Here is a 25177-nt window from a genome sequence, read left to right as displayed (position 1 = left end):
ATATCTATTAAGTGATACTGTTTTTTAATTTATTCTTAGGGTACAGTGAGAAAAATATCCAGAGTATTATGCAAAATGGTTCCATTTTGTTTTGCCCTAGTTAGCTCACAATTTGAATCCTGTGTTCAAATGAATGCAGCATATATTAAGAAAGATACAGCCATACCAATAGAGAAAGTGACTATAATGGGAAGGTAGCCAGAAGTTGTTCCTTAAGAGGAAAGGTGGTATTTAACTCAGAGAAGGAAATAATACAGTGACATATAATAACTTTCAAAGATTTGCCTAGGACTGACAGATGGAAGCTACAAAGAGGCATATTTTGCTTGGATATTAGAACAACTTTTCTACCAAATTCCTTCAATCATGGAATACTTTCTGAAAAGTGCTTGCTAACAGGGGAAGTCTTCAAGTAGAGGCTAGAGGATTATAAATAGAGTTGTTTTATTAGGAATCAATTAGTGCATTAGGTAAAAAGTTAGCCTAGATATCCTGAGGTTTCATTTTAATTTTAAGTTTCTAGGGTAATTAGGTTCTTCCTAAGATTTTTGCTGGACATTCAGCAGTCCCAGGATTTAGTAATTCATCACTAGGCTAATGTACTTATTTTGTGAACACTTATGGCTTCATACTTGAAATCATGCACAAGTATCTTTTTTTTGAAAGATACAAAGTGGTCTTCACAATTTTTGGGGACTTCTTGGCTTGAGAACTTCTGGTTTGGGACATGCTGTTAGTCTACTACATGTACTGGAATAAATTGAATTAGCATGGAGCTCTCTTGCCTGTTCCCCACCACATTCTAAGAGTGCCTCATTCTATTTGACTGTGTGGGGCAAAGTTTTCATGGATGACCAAGTGCCATTTTTAATGATGGTTTCACTTAACTGTCTCTCTTTTCCTCTTCCTGTGTGATCTTTTTGGCCCTGCTCAGAGATATGCTTGTTGACATGGACCTGAGGTCTCCAGAGATCAGCACTGACAGACAGTTTTTCCTGATTTCTATTAGAATGTTTTAACTCCTGTCCCTCTGAGAATGCTGGCTGTGCTAATGATGAAGCCCAATTAGGTGTGTGGGGATGAAAGAGTGTCAGACTGAAAATGTCATGCCATGCGGCTTGATGGTCTAGAGGGATATGTCAGGTCAGATTTTCTTCTGAGGCATTTCAAGGCAGATGTTTTGAAAACAAAAAGCCACAATGGTTATCTCTACAGAGGCAAGTGACAGTAGAGGGTGAAACTATTATTGGTTTAGTCTGACTCATTGGTTTAATCTGAAAAATGTGGATAATTTCAGTCTTTGACTTCCCTAAATAAACAGGATTTTTGAGACTAATTATCTGGGTAATTTCCTAAATGTGTTATCTGGATAATTGTCTTAAAACCCATGGATTCAAATGTGGCATAGTGGAAAGAGCATAACATTTTAGTGTTAGAAAAGTTGAGTTCAAATCCTGTCCCTTCCACTTATTATCTACATAGTCTTGGGGATGTCTGTTATCTTCTCTGGAATTCAATTTCTTCATCTGAAAAATCAGATAATCTTTAAGATCCCTTTTAGCATTACAGCTAGGATCTATGTTCTTTCCTTTGTAGATCCCAAGTAGTTTGTTTCTTCACAAAGTCAAGTATCTACATGCAAAATTTAAAAAAATTATCATATTTTCAGATGAATTCTTTGGTTTTCCACTTAGTTGTTTGGTGCCATGTAAACATTGTTTACATGGCACCAAACTAAGTAAATAGTGGTATGGTAGGTCTCATAGTTTTAATGACTACATAGTTCAATAAGATGCTAAGATTACTATAATGACTGACATCGGGAAATATTCTATACAGAAGGATGTCTTAGATGTGGAATAGATAAACCTGTGACTTCCCATTGCCAATGAGAAATGTAATAATACATCCCTCCTTTCTCAAGGATTATTCCTCAACATTCTTGGGAGAGGAATAAACAGGTTATGAGGTAAGGAATTATTCAGATTAGCCACTTCATTAAACTAAATGAGTGAATTCCCATCATTAGCAATATTATATATATATATATATATATATATATATATATATATATATATACATAATCTTATTTTTAGTTTTTTTTGGTAAGGCAGTGGGGATAAGTGACTTGCACAAGGTCACGTAGCAAGGTAATTAGTAAGTGTCTGAAGCAGGATTTAAACTCAGGACTTCCTGACTCCAGGGCTCGTGCTCTATCCACTGCACCACCTAGATGCCCCCTTTTTTGCATGTCTTAAAGGAGGAGAGTACTGTGCTAGGATCTGTGGGAAATGTTAAGAAATATAAAGAGTAGTTGTGGCCCTACTTGAACTTGTAGTTGGGGATATAGAATGGAATGCACATAAAATTATAATTGCTCTATATAATAATTTGCAATTAGTACTAAATGAGTAGTGTGGAATATAATATCCTTAGCACTCAATCCTTCTCAGGTAGAACATGCTATAGGAATTTAGGAAGAAGGAAAGATTATCTAAAGTTAGCATAAACACATACACATTTAGAACTAGAAGTAATGGTGGAAATCACCTAATCAATCTCCTCATTTTACAGATGAAGACACCAAAGAATAGAGATGTTTAGTAACTTATCCAAGATAACATGACTAAAGTGTTAGAGATAGGACTCTTCCTTTCCTAATATCTTGAAAAATACTTTGAAAAATGGTGTAAATGAATTTTGCAGGTTCAGTCTCTTCACTCATTTTTTTTTTTTTAAAAGAAGACTGTAGGTTCACTCACAACAGAAGCTCAATTTCTAAGCCCTGACTGGTAGGACTATAGCTATTGCTTCTTGATTAAGACATATTGGCTTTCTTTGATTGCCAGGAAAATATTTTCAGGCAGTTTCACTTGACATGATTTTGTCCCTAGTGCTCTTTCTTTTTGGATTGTGTAGCTGTGATCACTCTTCCAGTGGTTCCTTCCTCCTGGCAGAAAGAATGTTGTCATTTCATAGTGTTGAAGGCATCCTCTAAATAGTATAAATATATTTGGTTTCTTGGGAAACCAATGCTAGCATTTCCTCTTTTCTTTTTCTTTTTTTGCCACTTTTCCCTTCCAGTGTGCTCATTATGTCTCTCAGCTTAGACCCCAACTGCTCTGAATGTCTCATTGCAATTCCAACCTATCCTGCAATCCTTACCCATGAAGTCATGTTTCAGACTTTTCTTTCCTTTTCCCCCAAAGCCACCTATCCCTCTTTTTTTTTAGTTTTTGCAAGGCAGTGGGGGTTAAGTGGCTTGCCCAAGGCCACACAGCTAGGTAATTATTATGTGTCTGAGGTCAGATTTGAAATCAGGTACTCCTGACTCCAGGGCCAGTGCTCTATCCACTGTGCCACCTAGCCGCCCCATCTGTCCCTCTTTTGAAGGAAGTTAGTATAATAAATTAATTCATATTTACAACATTCTAATGATATTTCTATAAGACAGTAAAATATTGGCTACAGCTGTGAATATCATATGGAGGGCAATGGAAAGATACATGGTAGATGAGAACAGGCAGCAGCATTTAACTAATGAAGAACTTTTAAGAACAAGAGGAAAAGATGCTACCAAGAAAATATATGATATTGTTACCTACCTCCTGAGAAAAGTGATAAACTTAAGAGTGAAGAATGAGGCTTTTTGGGGGGGGGGTGGGGGAAGGGTAATGGCTCATGTAGGAATTTGTTTTGCTTGACTATACTTGTTTGTATAGGATATTATTTTTCTTTCTCAAATGAAGGAAAGGGGGAGGAAGGAGAGATTCATTTAAAAAAAAAGAATAGCTAAGATATAATAGGAAGAGAAGATGCATTGTTCATGTGATGAAGGTAAAGGATGACAGAGAACCAGTGTTCTACTCCATACTTTTGAAATCAGAAGGAAGTGAGAAAAACCTCCAGTTTCCCAGTTCCTCCAGGAACTATTGCCTTCCCATCTTCCTCACTTTCCATGTACTGTGTATATTATATCTTTTGTGTATAGGGTGTATGGGGTGTTCAAGGAACACAAGCATCTTTGGTGTGAAGGTTGCTTATCTACCTTTGGTGTCCATCTGTTGCCTAACTCTTATCTGTTGCTCTAAGAAGCTGTTGCATTCAGAGAGGCCACAGCTTGGTAAACTATATCAATAGGCTAAATCAAATGGAAAATAAATGATGCCCATCAGTTATTTAGGGAAATGTGCACCCAAGTATGTGAAGACTTTTTCCAAGTGGAATAGATAATTGAGAACAATTGGTTCCAAAGGCTATGAAGGTGACTGATGCAGGCTCTGTGGAATGCTTGGGACTTGGTCAGTTATCTTGACTTTTGTCTTTCCGCTGGACTTTGATGACTCTGGAAGAGAGTGTGAAACTGACTGTGCAACTATGCCTCACTTAAATCCAATTAATGTGCAATTCAAAGCATTATCCAGTGATGTCATTGGTCCTCTTTGAAAATGAAGGACAAACAAATGACAACATACATCTTTTGTATGCATGGTTATTTACATGGCTTCTCTATTACAAAGTCTTCTTTTTTGTGGACAGGGATCAAGGTTTTGTCTTTCTTTGTACCTACAATGCTTAGCCTGACACATGTAACTACTTAGTAAATGGTGTGGCCTGACTGACTTTGATTAAATGGCTCTCCTAGCTATTTATGAAGGCTTGAGTAATTGGGAAACAGTGTGAATTGGAATGTGAAGGAGCTTGCATTAAATAGGATGGATGTTTTCTGACCTAATGATCTAAACAGCTAAATGCTAGGTTCTGAAAGGAAAGGAAAACATCCTCAAAAGGGCAGTCTCTAAGGGTCACAGAGAGTATTCTCTGTGGCTGGATGGTGAGATTGATAAGGGATTGAACACGAGTTGATAGTACATGATTTGGCCTAGATACTGAATACATTCCTTACCTTCCCCTTATAAATCTGTTAAGAAGTGATAATGGATAACATATTGATGCTATCTTTCCCAGGAATTTTTAGATGAAAACATTCCAGGTTTTTCCACAGGAGAATATAGTGAATTCCTAGAATTCTAGACACCTTGACAGGTTCTCTGGGAAATAGGTTTGGCATGAGGAGATATTTCCTTGTACCCCAAAGCACAGTTTTCTAGGTCACCTAAGCATAGGGTAAGTAGAAAGATTGTTTTACATGGGACTTTGACATATAAAGAGTTAGAGCAGGAATATAATGGATTGGAATTATTCAGTATTTGAATGGTTTTCTTCCTGTCCAAAATGGAGAGATTTGAGCTAGATGATCAAGTATTCTTAACCTGGGGTCTGTGGACTTCTTAAAAATATTTTGATAACTATATTTCAATATATTAGTGAGATTGAAACATAGAGAGGTGAACCATTTTGTTCAAAGTCGCGCAAAATAAGTGTCAAAGACAGTATTTAAACCAAGGTCCTCTAGTACCCGAGTCACTATTTTTTTCCCCATTATCCTGTGACTTCTTTAGTGGAATGTCCTGGGATTTGCTTTTGGTCCTATTGCTATTCAATATTTTTATTTGTGACCTGAATGATAACATTTTTAAGAATAGTTAATGTTAGATCATGAAATCATTATACCAATATGAAGGTGACTGATTGGTTTCCCAAGTCCCATATTTGTTATGATACTGTATCTACTAAATGAGAGACTGTATCTATTAAGATGAAACAAAGTGAATAATGTAAAATCTAACACTTTCATTTTCAAAAATAGACTGTACAAGTACAGGGTGAAGAAGTGTGGTTGCACAGCAATATATGTAAAATATATGATAATTTAGGGGACTGCAAGGCCAATATTGGATATGCCAATGGAAAAATCCTAGTCTGATTGTAGGCTATATTATAAAAGACATTGTTCATCATTCAAGAGGTGATAGCTTGCCTGTATTTTTCCCTTTTCTGACGAAATCTAGAGAGACTGGAATCCAAGAAAGGAGAGTGATAAGGATGGTGAAAGAAGTGAAGACTATTTCATGTTGATTGAAGATCAATGGAAGATAGTAGGAATGGTTAGCCCAAAGAAAAGAAGGTTTAGTAGAGACATGCTAGCTATCTTCATGTATTTGAAGGGCTGTCATGTAACAGAAAGATTTAGATTTATTTTGTTTGACCCTAGAGACCAAACTAGGAATAACAGACATTTCAGAGAGGTAGATATGGACTTGATATAAGTAAAAACTTCCTGTTAGTATATAAAAAGTGAGGGGTAGTGGGTTCCTCATAATTGGATGTCATTAAGTAATGGTTAAGGTAGTGGAATAGATAAATTTCTAGACTTGAAACCAGGAAGACCTGAGTTCAAATCCTGACTCAGGCACTTAATAGTTGGATGTCCCTGGATAAGTCACCTAACCTTTTTCAACCTCATTTTCCTCATCTATCAAATGGGGAAAATAACACTATCTACCTCACACTGGTTGTTGTGAGGAAGAAATGAGGTAACAGATATAAAGCTCTTTGCAGACTTTAAAGTACTTTATAAACACTAGTTATTATACTATAGGGAAGCTACTACTCAGGTACCTTAGAATCCTGAGATTTAATGATTCTTTGATCCTGTAACATATTATCCTATCTAAAAGAAGAACCAAGATCATAGTGTAGTTTAATTTTTTTATCTGAAAAAGACCTTAGAGAGTATATACATTTTCTTTTAAAATTATTAATACCTTTAAAATAATACTGTTACCCTCCCCAATACTCTTTCCTCAATAGGATCTTCTCTTTTAACAAAGAAATAAAAGTTAAGCAAAACACAATGACATACTAGTCATGTCTGAAACATGTTATTCTGCTTCTGTAAGTCTAGCATCCCAGCATTAGTCCTCCGGAAAAGAAGTTTTAGCAGCCTCATTTTTCAGATGAAGTAACTGAAGTGGAGAGTAATTGATTTATTTGCACAAGGTCACTTATAGTTAGTGACAGAGTTGGAGAACTAGAATCAAGGTATTCTAATTCTGAGGCAGTGTCTTTTGAACTGTGTCTCTGTTAGTAGAGGACAATTGGGCACCAGAGCCAGAGGACACACTTCAAATTTGTCTGTTATTAATATAGCTATTCTACCTTTGCAATGATTGCTTAGAGTACCCATGGGCTCACCACCCATGGAAAGTGAGAAAGATATTTCTTGGAACTCCAAAAAAATTTGACAGAAAATTTCACAGCATCTGAGGATTGGAACTTACATTTGTCTTTAAGTCAGAAGATCTCTGTTCTCTGTGTTCTATCCCATTTGAAGCCTTGGAGAGAAGCAGAGGGGAGGACAAGTCCCAGCATCAAAGAACCTGAATAATAAGATTCCCATGCAGGAAATGATAAGAGGGCAATATAAGAACAGGGTAGAGTGCTTTGTGAGCAGAGATGTTAGTGGTAGAGGGAGATGGAGATCAATGGGCATATATAAGATGAGGCTGAGAAAGGTTAAAGTGACTTGTACAGCATCACTCAAGTATTAAGTGCCTAAGTCAGGATTTGAACTAAGGTCATCCAGCTTCAAGTCCAACAATCTATCATACTACTGTAGCCATTAAAATGAGAAAGTTAAACTAGTTGACCTCTAAGGTCTCTTCCAGTTTTAAATATATGATCCTGAGATCTTAGCCAACCTATTGCCTATAGAAAACTTCCTAAACTAAAATCATAGATCCTCTCGGAAGTTATTTGTCCCCTTTAATACCTTTTAGATAATAATAACAGTATTTTTCCTTCCCTTCCCTTCCCTTCCCTTCCCTTCCCTTCCCTTCCCTTCCCTTCCCTTCCCTTCCCTTCCCTTCCCTTCCCTTCCCTTCCCTTCCCTTCCCTTCCCTTCCCTTCCCTTCCCTCCCCTCCCCTCCCCTTCCCTCCCCTCCCCTCCCCTCCCCTCCCCTCCCCTCCCCTCCCCTCCCCTCCCCTCCCCTCCCCTCCCCTTCCCTTCCCTTCCCTTCCCTTTCTTTTCATGGAAACCAATGATAAACTGATACCTGTTGCTGTATCTGATATCCTTCCTGCTGAAGCCCTAGATTTAACACAACCAAGCAAAGCTATTGATGAAGTAAGTCAATTCTTTAATCAGATTGATGATGTTCTGGACTGGAAGACAGCAGTTCTAGTCACAGCTCTATTACTAACTTCCTGTGTCATGGTAGGTTTATTGAACCTTCCAGAGTTTCAATTTCCTCATCTACCAAATGGGGATAATGAGAACTGTTTTTATTTCACAACAGTAGAATGTATGGGATAAATGAGATAATGGATACCCAAGAATTTTGAAAAAAAATTAAAGTCACTGCTATATTGTCTTATGCAATAAAGTCTTTTAATAGTAGTGTGTTAAATAAATCATATTAAAATGTACTGGGAGAGCTTGCTTTTGAGAGGACACTTAAGGTGAAATAGGAATAAATTTGGGGTTCATCTAGTCCAACTCCCTGCGCTATGTAGTAATTTTTCCTAGAAAATTCCTCAGTAGTAGCCATCTAGTTTTTGCATGTCTTTTTTGAAATGAGAAGAACCAGTCCCCTAATTGTGAAAGTAGATTTCTATATATTGTATTTGTCTAAACTATGTGATACCACCAAACATGAGAGTTTTTTCCAATTAAACATTTATAAAGAACCTATTATAAGCCAAGCCCTATGAATATGGAGAAAATATGGAAATTCTGAGAAATATGAAGAGACATTTAAAAACATCTCTACATCTACTCCCCTCAAGAACCTCCTAAAGGTAGGGGAAATCTGTGATAGTTGAAATAGGTTAAGTATAATATAAGATAGAGTAGGATAAGAGTAAAGGAGAGAGAAAGTGCCTTAGGAAAATCTGAGGAGGAAGAAAATACTTTCAGCTGAGGGATTTTTGCAAAGGAACCTAATATTTGAGCTCTGCCTTGAAAGAAGAGAAGAATTTTGAAAGGTGGAAATGAGGAGGTAGTGAATTCCCTCTCAGTTGTGAAATATACCTGAATACATGGGAGATGGAATGACCAAATGATTAAATTTAATAACAAAGTACTTGAGAAAATAGGTGGGCAATTTTCAGTGGAGTCCAGAGAATCCTTGTCTAGAGCCATATCTGAACATAGTTATCTTGATCTGTTGATACTCTTGTATAAAATTAATTTGATTTTTTACTGTTTAGTCAAGTTCTTTGTAGAAATTCTCTACTATTTTATTCTCTGCAACTGATGTTCCATAAGGTTCAATTATCTTCATGATACTCTTTTTGCAAATTCTTATATGAACAAGTATCAAATTATGAAGACTTGTTGACCCATAAAATGTTTACGTACTGTTGCAAGTATGTTAGCTCAAGCTTAAGGACAAAGACTACATTGGATGGGGAAGAGACCCTGATTATTGTGGGATGACTCCAAAAGCCAGTTTTAGGATTTCCATGAATGGACTTTTGTTCAAGACTAGAAAGATTATCCTTATGTGCATTTTAGGGACATAGATTATGAAAGCATTTATGTAGTTGCTGGGAAGGAAAGTAAGATTGTGAGCGTATGTACTGCTTAAATCATAATAACGCTTCAATGAGTCAGAGCAACTAGGAAGAAAGTAAACAAGTATTTATTAAATACTTTCTATATTCCAGATATTGTGTTAAGCACTTTATAAGTATCTCAATTGATCCTCATAACAATCCTGAGGGTCAGGTTATTATCCCTATTTTACAGAAAAGAAAATTGAGACAGAGATTAAATGAACTGCCTAAGGTTGCACAGTAAGTATCTGAGGCTGAATTTGGACCCAGATCTTCCTGACCTCAGATCCAATATTCTGTCCTCTATTCTACCTAGATGCCAAGATTCCTTTGCTGTTGTACATATTAAATTTGTTGAATTTGTAAGAAATAAAATGTCAGATCGAGTTGAAGTCTTGAGAAACATTTCACTGACAATTTAGAATGACTTAATAGAGCCAAAAGAAGATATAAACCTCAGATAGGATAATCTGAACACACATCAAAGACCTAGATTTACACAAAACAGGACAATCAGGAGGATAGGGTGGAGTAGGACCTCTCTGTCTTTGGGGAAGAAGGAAGAATGAATGTGAGTGAGATGTTAGGGACTCAAATGGCATATATTTTATGTTGGTTGGCTCTAACAAATATTTAGATGTAATATGTACTGCTCAACACCAGAGAGTGCTCTGAGAGCATCCATCAAGATTTTTCAGGCTCTAGGAACAACAAGCAAATAGCTTGAAGGTTCTTCTGTCAGTCAAGGGGCTGTGTCTGCAACTTCCAAACAAATCTCACAGTTTATTCACCCCCCCCCATAATAAAAAAACAAAAACAAAAACACTGGCTACTTTTTTTCATTCTTTACCTGCCTGTATTTTATTTAAGGTCACACAAAGGAAATATTGTATAAAGGGTTTATACTGTAGAAATAAATCATAGGAAGTTAATGTCAACATATTCAGGACATCAATTACCAAACCATGGACTGGGATCAGCCTCATATGGAACTCAGGATGCCCTAGGAATCTTCCCCCTCTCCCCACAAAGATAGCAAGTGTTGAGCAAGCAGGACAGTACTCTGAACTGTTTTTTTTCCTCTAGAAGGTTGCATTTTTGACTCCCTGATCTCTAGATCTTATTGTCTTGTCAGATATATGGATTTAATGATTTCTATGTTCTTTTAATGCTAGAAAATTCACAGGAATTAAGCTGCCAAGGTATTACAGTATTGTCTAGAAGGGTGGGTAGGGGCATTGTTGTGAGCATGGATATAGTTTCTTCAGTCTCTCAGTTTGTGTTCAAATGAAGCCTTTTCTTTAAAATCCCTTACTCTGACTTTCTTCATCACTTGCATGGCCATGGGCATTCAATTGTTGCTTGACCCTGGGCTATATGGAGAAATACTAAGTGTTTCATAAATAAATCCAGATATATTCTATATTGCTCCTGCTTCTAGTGTTCACAGTAGCATAAATTGTTCTGGGTATCAATTCTCTGAAATATTCCAGGAATTACCAGAAAGCTTTGAATGTTAGGTAGAACCTTTGTGGAACATTTAAGGAAAGATAAGAACAAGAAGTACATAGAATAAGCAAGAGTGCAAGGGATCTCATTAATAAGATCATGAATCCACCAAATTCAATTGAACAAATATTAAATCCCTAATATATACAAAATATTATAATCAAAGTTGTAATAAAAAAGACAGGTTAGTGAGAAAACAATTTTAAGAAAAGCTAAAACCCTCAAATCATGCTACAGAGGCACTTTTCTATTTTCCTTGGTTGGTTCTTGTCCTTCCTTATCGAAGAAGACCGACATGACATCACTATGTTTGAGACAAATTACAATATATCTGACTGTGACTAATCAGACCAATACAAGCTCAGAATGCTGTAACACAGATTGGACACAAATAGTCCATGTGACCATCTGGGGTATGTATGTCATGTTTCCTTTGAGCTGCTTTAATTCTGCCTTCCTCATAGAATATAGCACCTTCATTGATGAGGACACATCATGCTGGGTGGTCCTGTACAATCAATTCCAAAGTTCTTCAATGAGAGTGTCTCAATATGGCTTCTTTTGATTGCCTTCTGAGTGCTTTCCTTGTGTGAGTTCTCCATAAAATATTTTTTTGGCAAGTGTACATCTAACAACGTGTCCAGCCCATCATAGTTGCACTTTTTATAGTAATGTTGGAATGCTTGGCAGTTTAACTTGAGAGAGGACCTCAATGTCTAGTATCTTCTATGAAGTGATCTTCAGAATCTTCTCAAGGCAATTTAAATGGAAGCCATTCAGTTTCCTAACATGGCACTGGTAGACTGTCCAGATTTCACAGACATATAACAAGGAGGACAGTACAATGGCTCTGTAGACTTTCAATTTGGTAATTAGTCTAATATCTTTTCTCTCATAGTTTCCCAAATCCTGAGTTAACTCCAGCAATGTGTGTATCAACCTCATTGTCAATTTGTACCTCCTTAGAAAGAATACTACCAAGGTAAGTGAACTCACAGCCCTCATAACTTCTCTATTTGCTGTAATCGATGGTTTCACATTATGGATGGTGATTCTGGATAATGGAGTACCTGTGTTGTCTTGGTGTTAATTGTTAGACCCAAATTAGCATGCAACAGCAGAGAATTGGTACATACTTTGTTGCACCTCAACTTCAGAGGGTGCATTGAGTGCATAGTCATCTGCAACAGAAGATCATGCACCAATACTCCCTTCATTTTGGTCTTTGCTTGTAGCCTTTTCAAGTTGAAGAATTTATCATCAGTGTTGTAGTTGACCTTGTGACCATGTTCATCTTCAGTAAAGGCATTTGATAACATAGCTGAAAACATCATGTTAAAAAGCATGGTGATGGGGAAATCTCAAGAACATCACCTACTATCCAGAACCCTGGCAAGCATGCCATCATGAAATAGATGTACAAAACTGATAAACTTCTCTGGACAACCAAATTTTGATATTATTTTCCATAAACTCTCAAGACTTATGGTATCAAAGGCCTTGGTCAGATCTACAAATGTTGTATATAGACCTCTATGCTATTCCTGGCATTTTTCCTGAAGTTGTCAGACAGCAAACACCATATTGACTGGTCCTCTACCCTTTCTGAAGTCACACTGGCTCACAGGGAGGTGACCATCTTCCAGTTGAAGGGTCAGTCTATTGAGAAGGACTCTGGAAAGAATATTAGCAACAATGACTAAAAGAGAAATACCCCTGTGATTGTCACAGGACAATCTATTCCCTTTATAGAGATGGATGATGGAAGCATCCTTGAATTCTTGGGGGATAACCTCTTCATGCCATATAATCTGGAAAATTTCAGTCAGTTTTTCAATGAGCAATGGATCCCCTCACCTTGTAGATCTCAGTTGGAAGAGAATCAGTATCAGGTATTTTGTCACTTGAAAGGAGCCTAATGGCATTCAAAACTTCTTCAGTTGAAACTTGAGTTAGGGACTGATTGACTTCAAATTGAGGTAAAGGGTCAATGGCTTCTCCATTGATTGATGATGGTCTGTTAAGAACACTATGGAAGTATTCAGCCCATCTCTCTAGGATCATGTCCCTATAGTTTTTTAATGTGAAACCATCAGGGCATCATAAAAGCATTTTGGTTTGTCTGCATAAAATTGAAATTCATCTGCATTCTTACTGAGTCAAAAGTCTTGCATCTCTCTAAGCTTTGATTGCACTTTACTTTTGATGGAATTAAATACTATCTTCTTAGAAATGGAAGAACTATTCTGCTGGTCAACTCTGTGGAGTACTCATTTTTCATTTCGCAGCCTCTGTATTTTCCCATCATTTTCATCAAACCAGTCTTGGTGTTTTCTAGTCTTCTGGCCCAGATGAGTAAATGCAGTGCTGTACACTAGATGTCTGAAAAGTGCCCACTCTTTTTCTGCTCCACTGTTGCTAACTCTGTGTTGGCTCAGTTGACCCTCCAAATTAGCTCCTGCTCAGAGAGAGACACTTTAATCTCTTGATATTAATTCTTTCAACAGTCATTTTGCCCTGGGGATGTTGCTTTGGTTGAAAGTGACTATTTAGCTTAAAGAGGATGAGTCTGTGATCAGTCCAGCACTCTGTACCACAAATTGCCCTTGTCACTCTTGCATCCTGTCTATCTCTTCTCCTCACAATCATATAGTCTATCAGATGCCAATGTTTGCTCTGAGGGTGCATCCAGGAAGTTTTATTGTGTTAAGGTAAACCAGAAGACAGTGTTTGTGATGAGAAGGTCTTGAGATACAAAAGTCTTCAGTAGAAGACATTGCTGTTGTTTCCAATTCCATTCTTCCCAGGGACTTCCTGCCATGACTGGTAGTCTGAGCCTACTCTAGCATTAAAGTCACTCAGAATTATAAGTTTATCCTCTTTTGGTACATTGATGATAAGGGTCTCCAATTTTTCATAAAATTTTTCTTTAACTTCATTAGTGTTCTTCATGGTGGGATCATAGGCAGAGATGAGGGTAGCATGACATTTTCCTGGAAGTAGCATTCTCATTGTTATGATCCTGTTGTTCATTTCTTTTGGTAGGCATTCAAGAAAGTTGACTAGATTTGTTTTGATTGTAAAACCTGCTCCAGCTTCATAGCATTCTTTTTCACTGTGGCCACTTCAGTAAAACATGTATTCAACTCCGACTTCAGTCAGCTGGCCTTCATTTGCTAACCTTTTTTTCACTCAGGGCTGCTATTTGAATATCACACTTGCTAAGTTCTCTTGCAACAAGAGATGTTTGTATTTCAGGTCTATTGGATCTTGTGTTGTCTATGAGTATGTGTTCTATATACCAATGGTGAATGGAATCTTCTTTGAAGAAGTTTTTGTAGATTTTTTTTTGTTTCAAGCACACTATGGGATCCTCATCTACCTTGGTAATCATACTAGGGTTGGGTAAGCAGATAATTTTTAGGGTACTTTCTGTAGCTCCTTCCTCACATCAGGAGGTGAGCAGTATGATCCTTAAAAGGGATGCTCAGTCACCAAGGAGGCTGCCAAATCTCACTCCTGCTTTCAGTGGGGATAGTGCCCCTATGGCCTGGGTTTCCTGTGAACAGGGTTGTGACAACAACTTCCAGTATATCCACACCTACTGGAATGAATTATTCTCTTTCACCTCTTACACCAGTGGAAGACTCCACATGCTTGTGGTAGACATCCCCCACTACTCAATGATGAGTTTGAGAATCTCTGTTACCCTCAAGATGATTTAGCCCTCCTGCTGAAAGTTTCCTGGGGTGTGGTCACTGTGCATGCTACAACTTCTTGGAGTTACAAGTGAGAATTAGGTGGCTCAGATGGACATCAAAGGTGGAAAATAACTCTGAAAAGGACTTGGCAGCCAAGGTACTAGGTACAAGGTGCTAGTTTTCCTTGAACACACCCTACAAAGGAATGGTATCACTCTTTCTTTGATTGACTTTCCTTTTCTTTTCCCTTTGGCTATTGATTGATCCATTCTTTTGAGTATGTGTATGGTTTGGGTTTTTTTGGCTTTAGAAGAGTTACAGAGACATAGTACTTGTTATTAAAAAAGCTTAAATTGTACTTGTCATTAAAAAAGCTTATATGTAATTGTGGAATATGACACATGTGGAAAATTAATATAAACTCTATGTGATAAGTACTAAAGAGTGATTGAAATAGTGAGTTCAGAAAAGGTAATATATAAAGGTCTACAATAATAATTGGTTTCATATGCAATCCTCTTTTCTACAGTAATCAGGGAAGCTGCAACAATTACAGCAAGCTCCTTGAAATGGTTGAACTTGAGTTGGGGCATGAAGGATGAGTAGCACAGAAGGTGAAGAGGAGGGCTAGGGGTGGTGTTAATGAATAGAAAATATTCCAAGGGCAGTGATAAGGCTAGCCTGACAGGAACAGAAAGTTCAGCTCGAGAAACAGTGTAAGATAAGGTAGAAAGTGATCTTCAATGAAAAGTATCAGAGTCATTGCTACCAGGGAATTAAAAGGAACTTTAATTTTCTGTATCTTGAAAACAATCAGATTATTTCAAAGACAGCCAGTTTTTCAGGACACTGCTAAGTGTCATGATTGATCACTCCCATAGTCAAGCATCCTCACCAGTGCAGGCAGTACTGGGGAGTAGGAGAAAGAGGTCATAAAGGGGAGAGCCAGAGAGGGCTCCCTGCCAAACTGGATCCTGAATTCAGCAGGAAAGTTCACCAAATTATGGAAAAATGTCTTTGAACCTGTAAGTTGAGTTTTCTTTTCCTTTAGAGTATATCATTGTTTTCATTTGCTGTTATAGCCTCTTCTGTCACCACTGTTATCAGTGACTTGGATAAAAATATAGATGGTATGTTTATCAAATAGACTCAAATCTGGGGAAAAGCTATTATGATTAATAATAGAATTGAAATACAGACAGTTGCAGTATATTGTAACTGAAAGAGTAGTGGAGTATTTGGAGACAGGAGACCTAGGTTCAAATTCTAGTTCTACTAGTTATTAGCTGAGTAAGTGTGTGGAGGTTACAGAATGACTTTCTCTCTCTCCATATACATTGAACCTGGGTTCATATGCACTGCTATGGATGCTCTTTTCTCATGTAGACCTGGCAGAAAATTTTGGAACATTGTCAAATTAGGTAACTCTCATTTGCAGAGCTTGTCATCATGATCTCCTAATGCCAGAATTGCTCTGAGGTGATTAGGTGGTACCTAATGCAGAGTTTTGCCTGTAGTTGGTGCTTAATAAACATTTGTGCCCTGACTGCTTCATTTCCACACAAGAACAGAGCATAACAATGAGAGGATCAGGCTAGTTCTGTCCCTAATATATAGGGTTTCTTTTTTCATTCTAAAAGTTTACATCTTATCTCCTAGTACTTGATAATATAATACAAATGATGAGATTTTTAAAAATAAATTTTTATTAATTTTTTCTTTTTTACATCATCATTATTGTCCCAGTATATCTCCCTTTCTCTTTCATAGAGCCATCTCAATTTTAAAAATTACCATCTAAAATTTTTTTAAAGGCCATAAAAAGGAAAAAGAAAGAGAGAATCAGCAGAACTAATCATGGTTTTAAAGTCTGAAAATATATATTATGTGCAATACTTGTGGACCTTCTACCTCTGTAGAAGGAGAGGGAATGATGATGAGATTATTTTTTTAAACTTCAGTCATAACTTTCTGAGGCTACATTTGTTTTTAAGGAGTGAATATCATCATAATTACTATTTCACCTAACTTATGGCCTGCATTTGTTACAGGAGTGAATTTTTTTCATTATATTGAATCAATCATAGCTCTTACTGATAAAATAGACTCAGGACAATGGCTGAACAGAGAGGACAGGGAGGAATAGTCAGAGCAACTTGACCAGTAATCAACCCAAAACCCCCAAACTATTTACAAAATCACAATAGGTACTTTGGAAAGTTGGTTGATGTGATACATGATTTCTTACCTCACCCTTTAACAGTTTATTTAAGTCTTCCTGGGTTTCAGTATAACCTCCTCTTTTGTCATTTTTTTGTGATACAATAATATTCTATTATTTTTTTTTGTTTTTGTTTTTTAGGGTTTTTTTTTTTTGCAAGGCTAATGGGGTTAAGTGGCTTGCCCAAGGCCACATAGCTAGGCAATTATTAAGTGTCTGAGGCTGGATTTGAACTCAGGTACTCCTGACTCCAGGGCCGGTGCTCTATCCACTGCACCACCTAGCTGCCCCTCTATTATGTTTTGATAACATAATTTGTTCAGTCATTTCCAGATTGATGGACATTTACTTTTTTTTCCTAGTTCTTTGCTATAATGCGTGAGCTGTTCTAAATATGGGCATATATGGGTCTTTTTTTTTTGTCTGTCATCTCTTTAGGGGTGTTTCTGGGTCAAAGGGTATGCATCATTTAGTGATTTTTGGTTGTAGTTCCAAATTGTTTTTCAGAATGGTTTTACATAAAAATATGATTTAGTTGAATTGGTTCAACAACATTTGTGTCTCTATCCTCTTTTCTCCCTTTCAATAATTATCATTTTCCATTTCTTTTTCCATCATTGTAAGGTGGAACCAGAGTTGTTTTTATTTGTAATTTATCTTATTATTAATGGTATAGATTTAAAAAAATATGACTGTTGATAGCACAAGTTCCCTTGAGAACTTCCCGTTCATATCTATTGACCATTTATCTATTGGGAAATGACTCTTGCTCTTTTTGTATTTGTATGAGTACCCTATATAACTTGGTTATCAGATTTTTATGGAAGAAATTTACTGAAGTTTTTCTTGCCTTCCAAGTGCAACTACATTGATTTTGTTTGTACAAAAACTTTTCAGTTTCATGTAATCAAAATAGTTCATTTTTTCTTCTGTGATCCTCTCTATCCCTTATTTTGTTAAGAACCCTCCCTCTAGTTATAGTTATAAAGATTTCATTCCTTATTCCTCTAATTTCTTTATGATATGACATCATATAAGCATATGTTTTGTCATGTGATTACATTATATTTTCTATCCATTGGGAACTTGAAATATGAGATAGTAATCCAAGTCTAATTTCTCCCAGACTGCTTTTCAAATGTTGTGCTAGAGCCCTTCCACATCTTAGATGTGTGGATAGCCCCTTTTTGGATCTATTCCCTATGTGGTCCAGATGTCAGTATTGCTGCAGTTTTGGATCAGATAGCTAAGACAAGAGTCCACCTCATGATAAAACATCTGGTTTCTGGGTTTGTCTTCTGGTGACCCTTATGACTTAACCATTCTTTGTTTTCTCTTTGTATGGTCTCCAGCCTTGAGTTGACTTCAACCCTTCATATAGCTCTGATAGACTCCAAGCAGCTGTTAGATTGAACTGCTGTAGATTGAACTGTTTGAAGGCTTTCCTTGAGGGAGGTAGGGTAACATTGTAGATAAAGTACTGGACCTGTAGTCAGGAATACCTCAGTCAAAGATGATCTGTTACTTCCTAGCTGGAAAAGTCACTTAAATTCTGTCTGCCTCAGTTTCCTCATCTGTAAAATGGAGATAGCACTTACCTCTCTGAGTTGTAAGAATAAAATGAGAAAATAATTTTAAAGTACTTAGGATAGTGCCTGGTACATATTAAATAATATTTATGTATATGGATTATACATATATATCTGTATCTGTATATGTATATCTTAAGCATACATGTAACTATCATTATTATTATTTATTTCTACAAGTCTATAGTACTGCAACTATTTGGTAATCTTAATTTTTGGTGGTTTCAGGTTTTTCATATGTCCTTCCTAATGTTGGGACTGACTCTACCCTGTATTTTCCCTGACTCCTTCTGTGGCTTCAGCTCTGGTTTTTGGGGGCTTTGACTTCAGGTCTCTTGTTTGTCCCAAGGTTTGTCACCACTGATGGGTCCTTTCTCCCCATTTAAATAATTGTGAGGATTAGCTCTGTCCTATCCAGCTGGGACAGTTCAAGTAGGCCTCCTTCCCCTTTCCCCCCTCCCCCAGCAGTTCTGGTGCTTAGCACATTCCCCTCTCTCCCTTGTCTCCCAAAACTTACTCCTATCAAAACTTATTCATAGCAAACCTGTTCTGCAAAATTTCTAGATGGACTAATTCACACCAATGTGTTAATGTTTGAGAATATCTCAAGATGTTTCCTTGTCCAGGAATAATTGCATTTAGAGTATTATACCCTACCCTAACCCAAAGGAATAGCTCTTTAGTAATGAAATTTTGGATGCAATGGCATGTTAGAGGAGGTAATTCTTTAGGACCTTCCTCATTATCTCTCCAAATACCATATCACTTAAGTAACTTTCTTCTTCATATTACCATGGGTTTTCCCTTAATCTGCTTCAAACTGACAATGTTAACCAAAAAATACTTAAAGTGTGTCCTATACTTTTGCTGGATGGTGAAAATATAAGTACAAAAATAAGATTGTCTTTACCCTATAGATAATATTCTCCTGTTGGGTGTGAGATAAACAACACATTCATAGCTAAGTACATATAGTATGTATATGCAAAATAAATGCACAGTGGTTTTGGACAAGGGGACTAAAAACTAGTTGAATCAGGAAAGCTCTTTTGAAGAAGTAGAACTTGAAATGAGCCTTGACAGGAACAATGGATTCCAAGAAATAGAGATAAGAAGAGCTAGCTATGCAAAGTCATGGGGGAGGGAAATGGAACAATGTAAATAGAAACAGAGTAAATGCCCATCAATATAGGGATGACTGAACAAATTATGATAAGGAATGTAATAGAATATCATTGTGAAACAACAAAAGGGTAAGTTTTAGAGAAACTGTTACAAGGAGAATAGGAGAATAGCTGTGCAAAGTCATGCTAGAGGGAAACTGAAGACCACATCTGGGAAAGAGAAAGTAGGAGAATTTGCTTGGATTGTAGAATGGCTAAGGCAGAGTGATGAATAATCATTAGGTACAGATAGAGTCAGATTATGAAAGTATTTTGGGGGGATAAATATACAGAACAAAGTCTACTAGGCTTTATTTCCCTTGCCCCCTACAATTTAGTTCTATAGATCAGTAATTGGCTGTTGTCAACTGTACTCTGAGAAGTTATTTAAACCAACTTTGGGACATTACAGAATACATTTTCCTGTATTAGAAAGATTTAGGCTTGTTACAAATATTTAAAGAAGCAATCACTAACTTCCCAGAAATATTATCCTTGGTAGAAATGTAAATGGATGACATCTTTCCTATGTCAAGTGCAAGGTGGATGGGAAGAAAGAAAAATGTAATATACTCTCTCTACATAACAGAGGATCACCAGGGAAAACAACATTGCTCATATGAAAAGGGAGATTTAAAGATTTTATTTATTTTGAGTTTTACAATTTTTCCCCTAATCTTACTCCCCCCCCCCCCCCGCCACAGAAGGCAATTTGTCAGTCTTTACATTGTTTCTGTGGTATACCTTGTTCCAAATTGAGTGTGATGAGAGAGAAATCATATCCTTAAGGAAGAAACATAAAGTATAAGAGATAGCAGGATCAGACAATAAGATATCAGTTTTTTTCCTAAATTAAAGGGAATAGTCCTTGATCTTTGTTCAAACTCTACAGTTGTTTCTCTGGATACAGATGTTATTCTCTATTGCAGACAGTCCCAAATTGTCCCTGATTGTTGCACTCATGGAACGAGCAAGTCCATCAGGGTTGATCATCACCCTCATGTTGCTGTTAGGGTGTACAGTGTTTTTCTGGTTCTGCTCATTTCACTCAGCATCAGTTCATGCAAATCCCTCCGAGCTTCCCTGTATTCCCGTCCCTCCTGGTTTCTAATAGAACAATAGTGTTCCATGACATACATATACCACAGTCTGCTAAGCCATTCCCCAATTGAAGGACATTTACTTAATTTCCAATTCTTTGCCCCCCACAAACAGGGCTGCTATGAATATTTTTGTACAAGTGATGTTTTTACCCCTTTTCATCATCTCTTCAGGGTATAGACTCAGTAGTAGTATTGCTGGATCAAAGGGTATGCATATTTTTGTTACCCTTTGGGTGTAGTTCCAAATTTCTCTCCAGAAAGGTTGGATGAGTTCACAGAAAAGGGATATTTAGAACCCTGTAGGCATCAATACATTCATGTCCCTTGTTTTGCGGTTATGTATCTATGGAGATTGTTTTTTTCCTTCCATCCCTGGAAGATCCATCTTAGGTGGTTTAAGTCTACTGGGTCATCTGCAATTTTAGTAGCCTGGATCTGAATAAATTCCATTGGTGATAGTTTCTGATTACCACTGTAGGACTGGACACTGAAACCTGAATAAGATTTCTGAAGGGTTTTTGATCCAAAAAGGCTCCATTTTTCAGATGAGGGTTTGTTTCTGTCTTTGTTCCCAGCATCCATGCTGCTGATGTCTAGACCAGGTAAGGAAGTAGAAGATCCATAAGAAAACCAACCCCTGGGCTTTTGCTTGGGAGAAGAATGGGGTATACTACTTGGAGTGGACTGGGCTGAAGCAATCAGTCTTATCTTTTGTCATGTGAAACTTTGAAACTTCAGTTTATGGATTGCCTCTGCCACGTGGTGGTATTTAGTTTCTTCTGTGGTGAGGACTTCATGGGAAGTGTACCTTGTGTCTCTCAACCCTGCCTGCTTCTCAAAGAGCTCGATGTTCTCTTGTGTCTGCTCAGCTGGGTTTCCTCAAGGAGGGGAGTGGTATTGGGGGAAGAGACTGTCTGCTGTTCGAGGTTCCAGCATGGACAGGAAGCTGAGACTAACAAGACTCCAGTGCCCCATCACTCCTTGAGAGTCGAAGCACAGGGCAAAGCAGACCATGATGCAAGTAGTACCAAGACCCAAATGGACCTCAGCTGGCAGAAGTACAGCGAAGCCTATGAAAGTCTTTAAATGACAAATAGAGGAATTTTATTATAAAGTGAAGGCAGTGGGAAGCTACTTGAACTGGGAAGTAACATGTCAGACCTATACTACTTCTACATTAAATGAGGCTGACTCTTGAAGATACCTAAATTCTTTTGTGTAGCTACTTTGTTCTTGTATATTCACTATATTTCAGGGCATGAGAAAAAGTCCTACTAGGGGAGGATCTTACATCCCATTCAAATTTCTTGTCCTGAATGGATCCAAGCATATAACCAGTGGAGTTATATGATTTCACTAGCACCTTCTGCTCATTTCATTAAATGGAACTGTCTCCTTCTGATTGGGAAAAGACTTGGGAATCAGGGAGAGCCTAGACCTGTCCAATTAAGAGGAAAAGCTCTGTTTCTCATGCGAGTCTAAGGAGACCTATTTTCAAGTGAGTGTCATTACATCTGTAGAATTGGTTACAAGAATGCTCCCAGTGTCTTCTGCACCAAGACCTTATTATGATGGTACGTGTAAAGAAATATCCCAGAGAGATACACACATTGGAAGCTAACGAGAATACGAGACCATGACACTTCAAATGAGCTGTTTAATTGGAAAGGACTTTACGGGGACTTTACCCTGTTCATCTGATGCTAGAGCTATGATGTGAAATTACTAAGTGTCGATCATTATCATAGCCTTCCACAATCCTTTGACAGGATGAAATAATATAAATGCAAATTATGCTATAATTAAAGAGGAAAGAAGCAGGAAGCAAAAACATTTAGATGAAAATAGCCTTAAGAGTGCGACATTGCCCTAGAGTCATGCTGTGCTTGAATCTCTGCTCTGAAATCAAACTCACCGCTATTGTTGACAGGAGCAGGAGGTTAATTGAGAGGAGTGCCACAGATGGGGAGTAGGGAGCTGGCATTGTGTCATTTCAGACTGATGGACCACTGGGACACCAGTCTGACTAGTGAGTGTCCTGTCACACAAAAGTAGAACATAGACTTCCATATCTTCAGTTAGCATCAGCAGTGTCTAATGGCAATTAAGCAAATGATGGGTGCCCAGCATTGTGTTCATATAGAGAAGACTTGGGAGCAGAATTATTATTTTTTGACTGCAGACAGCTTATAAAGTTACATATCTTTTTCATAAACTATCTTAGACAATTTCTCATAGATTATCTCAGTTCTATGTTGTTCAATTGTGTCCAACTCTTTATTATCCTATTTGATGTTTTCTTGGCAAAGGTCCTGGAGTGGTTTACTATTTCCTTTTCCAGTTCATTTTATGGATGAGAAAAACAGGGTTATGTGACTTGCCCAGGGTTACACACTTAGGAAGTGTTTGGGGCTGGATTTAAATTCAGGATGAGGCTTCCTGACTCTAGACCTGGCCCTCTCTCTTCACTGGGACACCTATCTGTCCAGTTAGTTCTATCATCAGCTTTATCCATAGGCAGAATAAGTGCTTCCCATGTGATAAAGGTATTATTTATCCTAGAGTTCCAAAAATGTAGAGGACTCCAAAAGCATAGCAACAGTTGATCTTAATCCCTGGTTAGGAAAAATAGGGAAAGGGAAAGGGAACAGAACCTGTGATTTCCTTACTAAAGGGAACTCCTGATAACAAAACTCCCTCTAGCAATGTGGGTCCACATCTTTTTAATTTATTGTCTTAGAGAATTGTCTAGTTCCCTGAGAAGTTAAATGACTTGCCCAGGGTCACAAGACAGTTATGTTGGAAGATGAGCCTTGGATTCAGGTTTTCTGTGAGGTTTACTTTCTAGTCACTATCACATACTATTTCTAGTTACCAGATAATGGGAAAGGAAGCCCAGGTGAGTTGTTCTGGCATTTTATATTCTCCCTACCTCCAATATCAAATTAATAATTTAAGTTGATTTGATCATGGAAAGCTAGGTGGCACAGTGCATCAAGACTAGGTCTGAAGTCAGGAAGACCTAGATTCATATCCTGCCTCAGACACTATTAATTGTGTGATCTTGGACAAGTCAGTTAACCTTAGTTTTTTCGTGTGTAAAATGAGAATAAAAATAGTTCTTACCTTCTAGGATTGTGAGGATCAAATGAGATAATAATTGTAAAACACTTGGGACATAGTTAATGCTTTATAAATCTTAGCTGTTATTATTTTGCTATTATCCCTCTGTACATTTTGTAAAATTTAACTTCAGTGGTAAAATTGCTAGTTATGGCTTTACTATAGGAGATGGTTTCAGTGGCAGCAGGAAGGTCCCTGATGAAGAAGAGTCCTTTACAAATAAATGGTTGATGTCTTTAACTCCACCTTTACAGTGTATCCCTTTAGTTTATAGTAGCCTACATGGTCTCAAATCAGGTACCAAGGAGCCTCATACTTAAGAAGTGCAGCTACTGTTCAAGCAGTTCCTGTGGGACCTGGAGATCAAAGATAGGGAGTGTCAGTGGGTTCCTGGGGTGAATGACTTGGTTCAGGGAGACATCTTTTTAAAATATATTTTTGGAACATGAAATTTACAATGAAGCCTCTACAGATTCAAAAGAGTCTTATATGTAAAGGGAGACTTATTATGTCTGTTGTTGCCTGGAAGACCACACAAAGACAATGGGCTTGTTACTGAGCAGTAGGCCTAACTAAAAGTGTGAATTAAGAAGAAAATTTAACTGGGGGAGGATTTCTCTAAGAATTATTTCCTAGTCTTTCTATATATCGTTTACTTTGTACATATTTGTTTGCATTAGATTTTAAGTTCCTTGAGTGCAGATTTAGCATAGTGCCTGGCCCATAATAGGTGCTTAATATAAGCTTATGATTGATTGACAATAGATTACTGGGGATAGTAGAGTATTTACTGGGGATAGCATTTTTAAGAAAGTGAAGGTTTGTCAAATAGAAGTGGAATTCTACTTATTCTTCTTGACTAGAACAGTAAATATGAGTAGAAGCTGTAAATAAGCAGATTTGGGCTCCTTATATGGAAAATTAATGGAAATCCCAATATAGGCACAGCAGGTGGAATGAAGGACTTAGAGTCAGAAAGTCTGAAAAAAATTCTATCTCAGATACTTGTTGTGATACCTTGAACAAGTCATTTAACTTCCAAGTATTTGGTAATGACAGCTCCTACCTCCTAAGGTTGTTATGCAGATTAAATGAGTCAACAAATGAAAAATGCTTTGCAAAATTTAAAATGCTATTGCTTTGGAATGTGGTAGCTTTTCCCCTGGAATCTTTGATGAGGAACTGAATCATTGCTTGTCAGTTTTATAACAGATGAAATAAAAGGTAAAGATGGGTTTGGATGCAGAGATGTATGTTGGAACCAGCATTTGACTCCTGTAAACCTATTATTAAATGTTAAGAGTGA

General features: G+C 37.3%; 1 pseudogene; it reads right to left on the bottom strand.

Annotated features, from left to right (window-relative positions):
* Positions 1-21037: 21037 nt before the first annotated feature.
* LOC141508051 (putative monooxygenase p33MONOX) lies at positions 21038-22732 on the bottom strand (annotated as a pseudogene).
* Positions 22733-25177: the final 2445 nt, after the last annotated feature.

The sequence above is a fragment of the Macrotis lagotis genome, chromosome 1 (genome assembly GCF_037893015.1).
Source record: "Macrotis lagotis isolate mMagLag1 chromosome 1, bilby.v1.9.chrom.fasta, whole genome shotgun sequence".
NCBI lineage: Eukaryota > Metazoa > Chordata > Mammalia > Peramelemorphia > Peramelidae > Macrotis > Macrotis lagotis.
The sequence above is the reverse complement of the archived record's forward strand: the minus strand, read 5'-3'. Positions and strand labels throughout refer to the sequence as shown.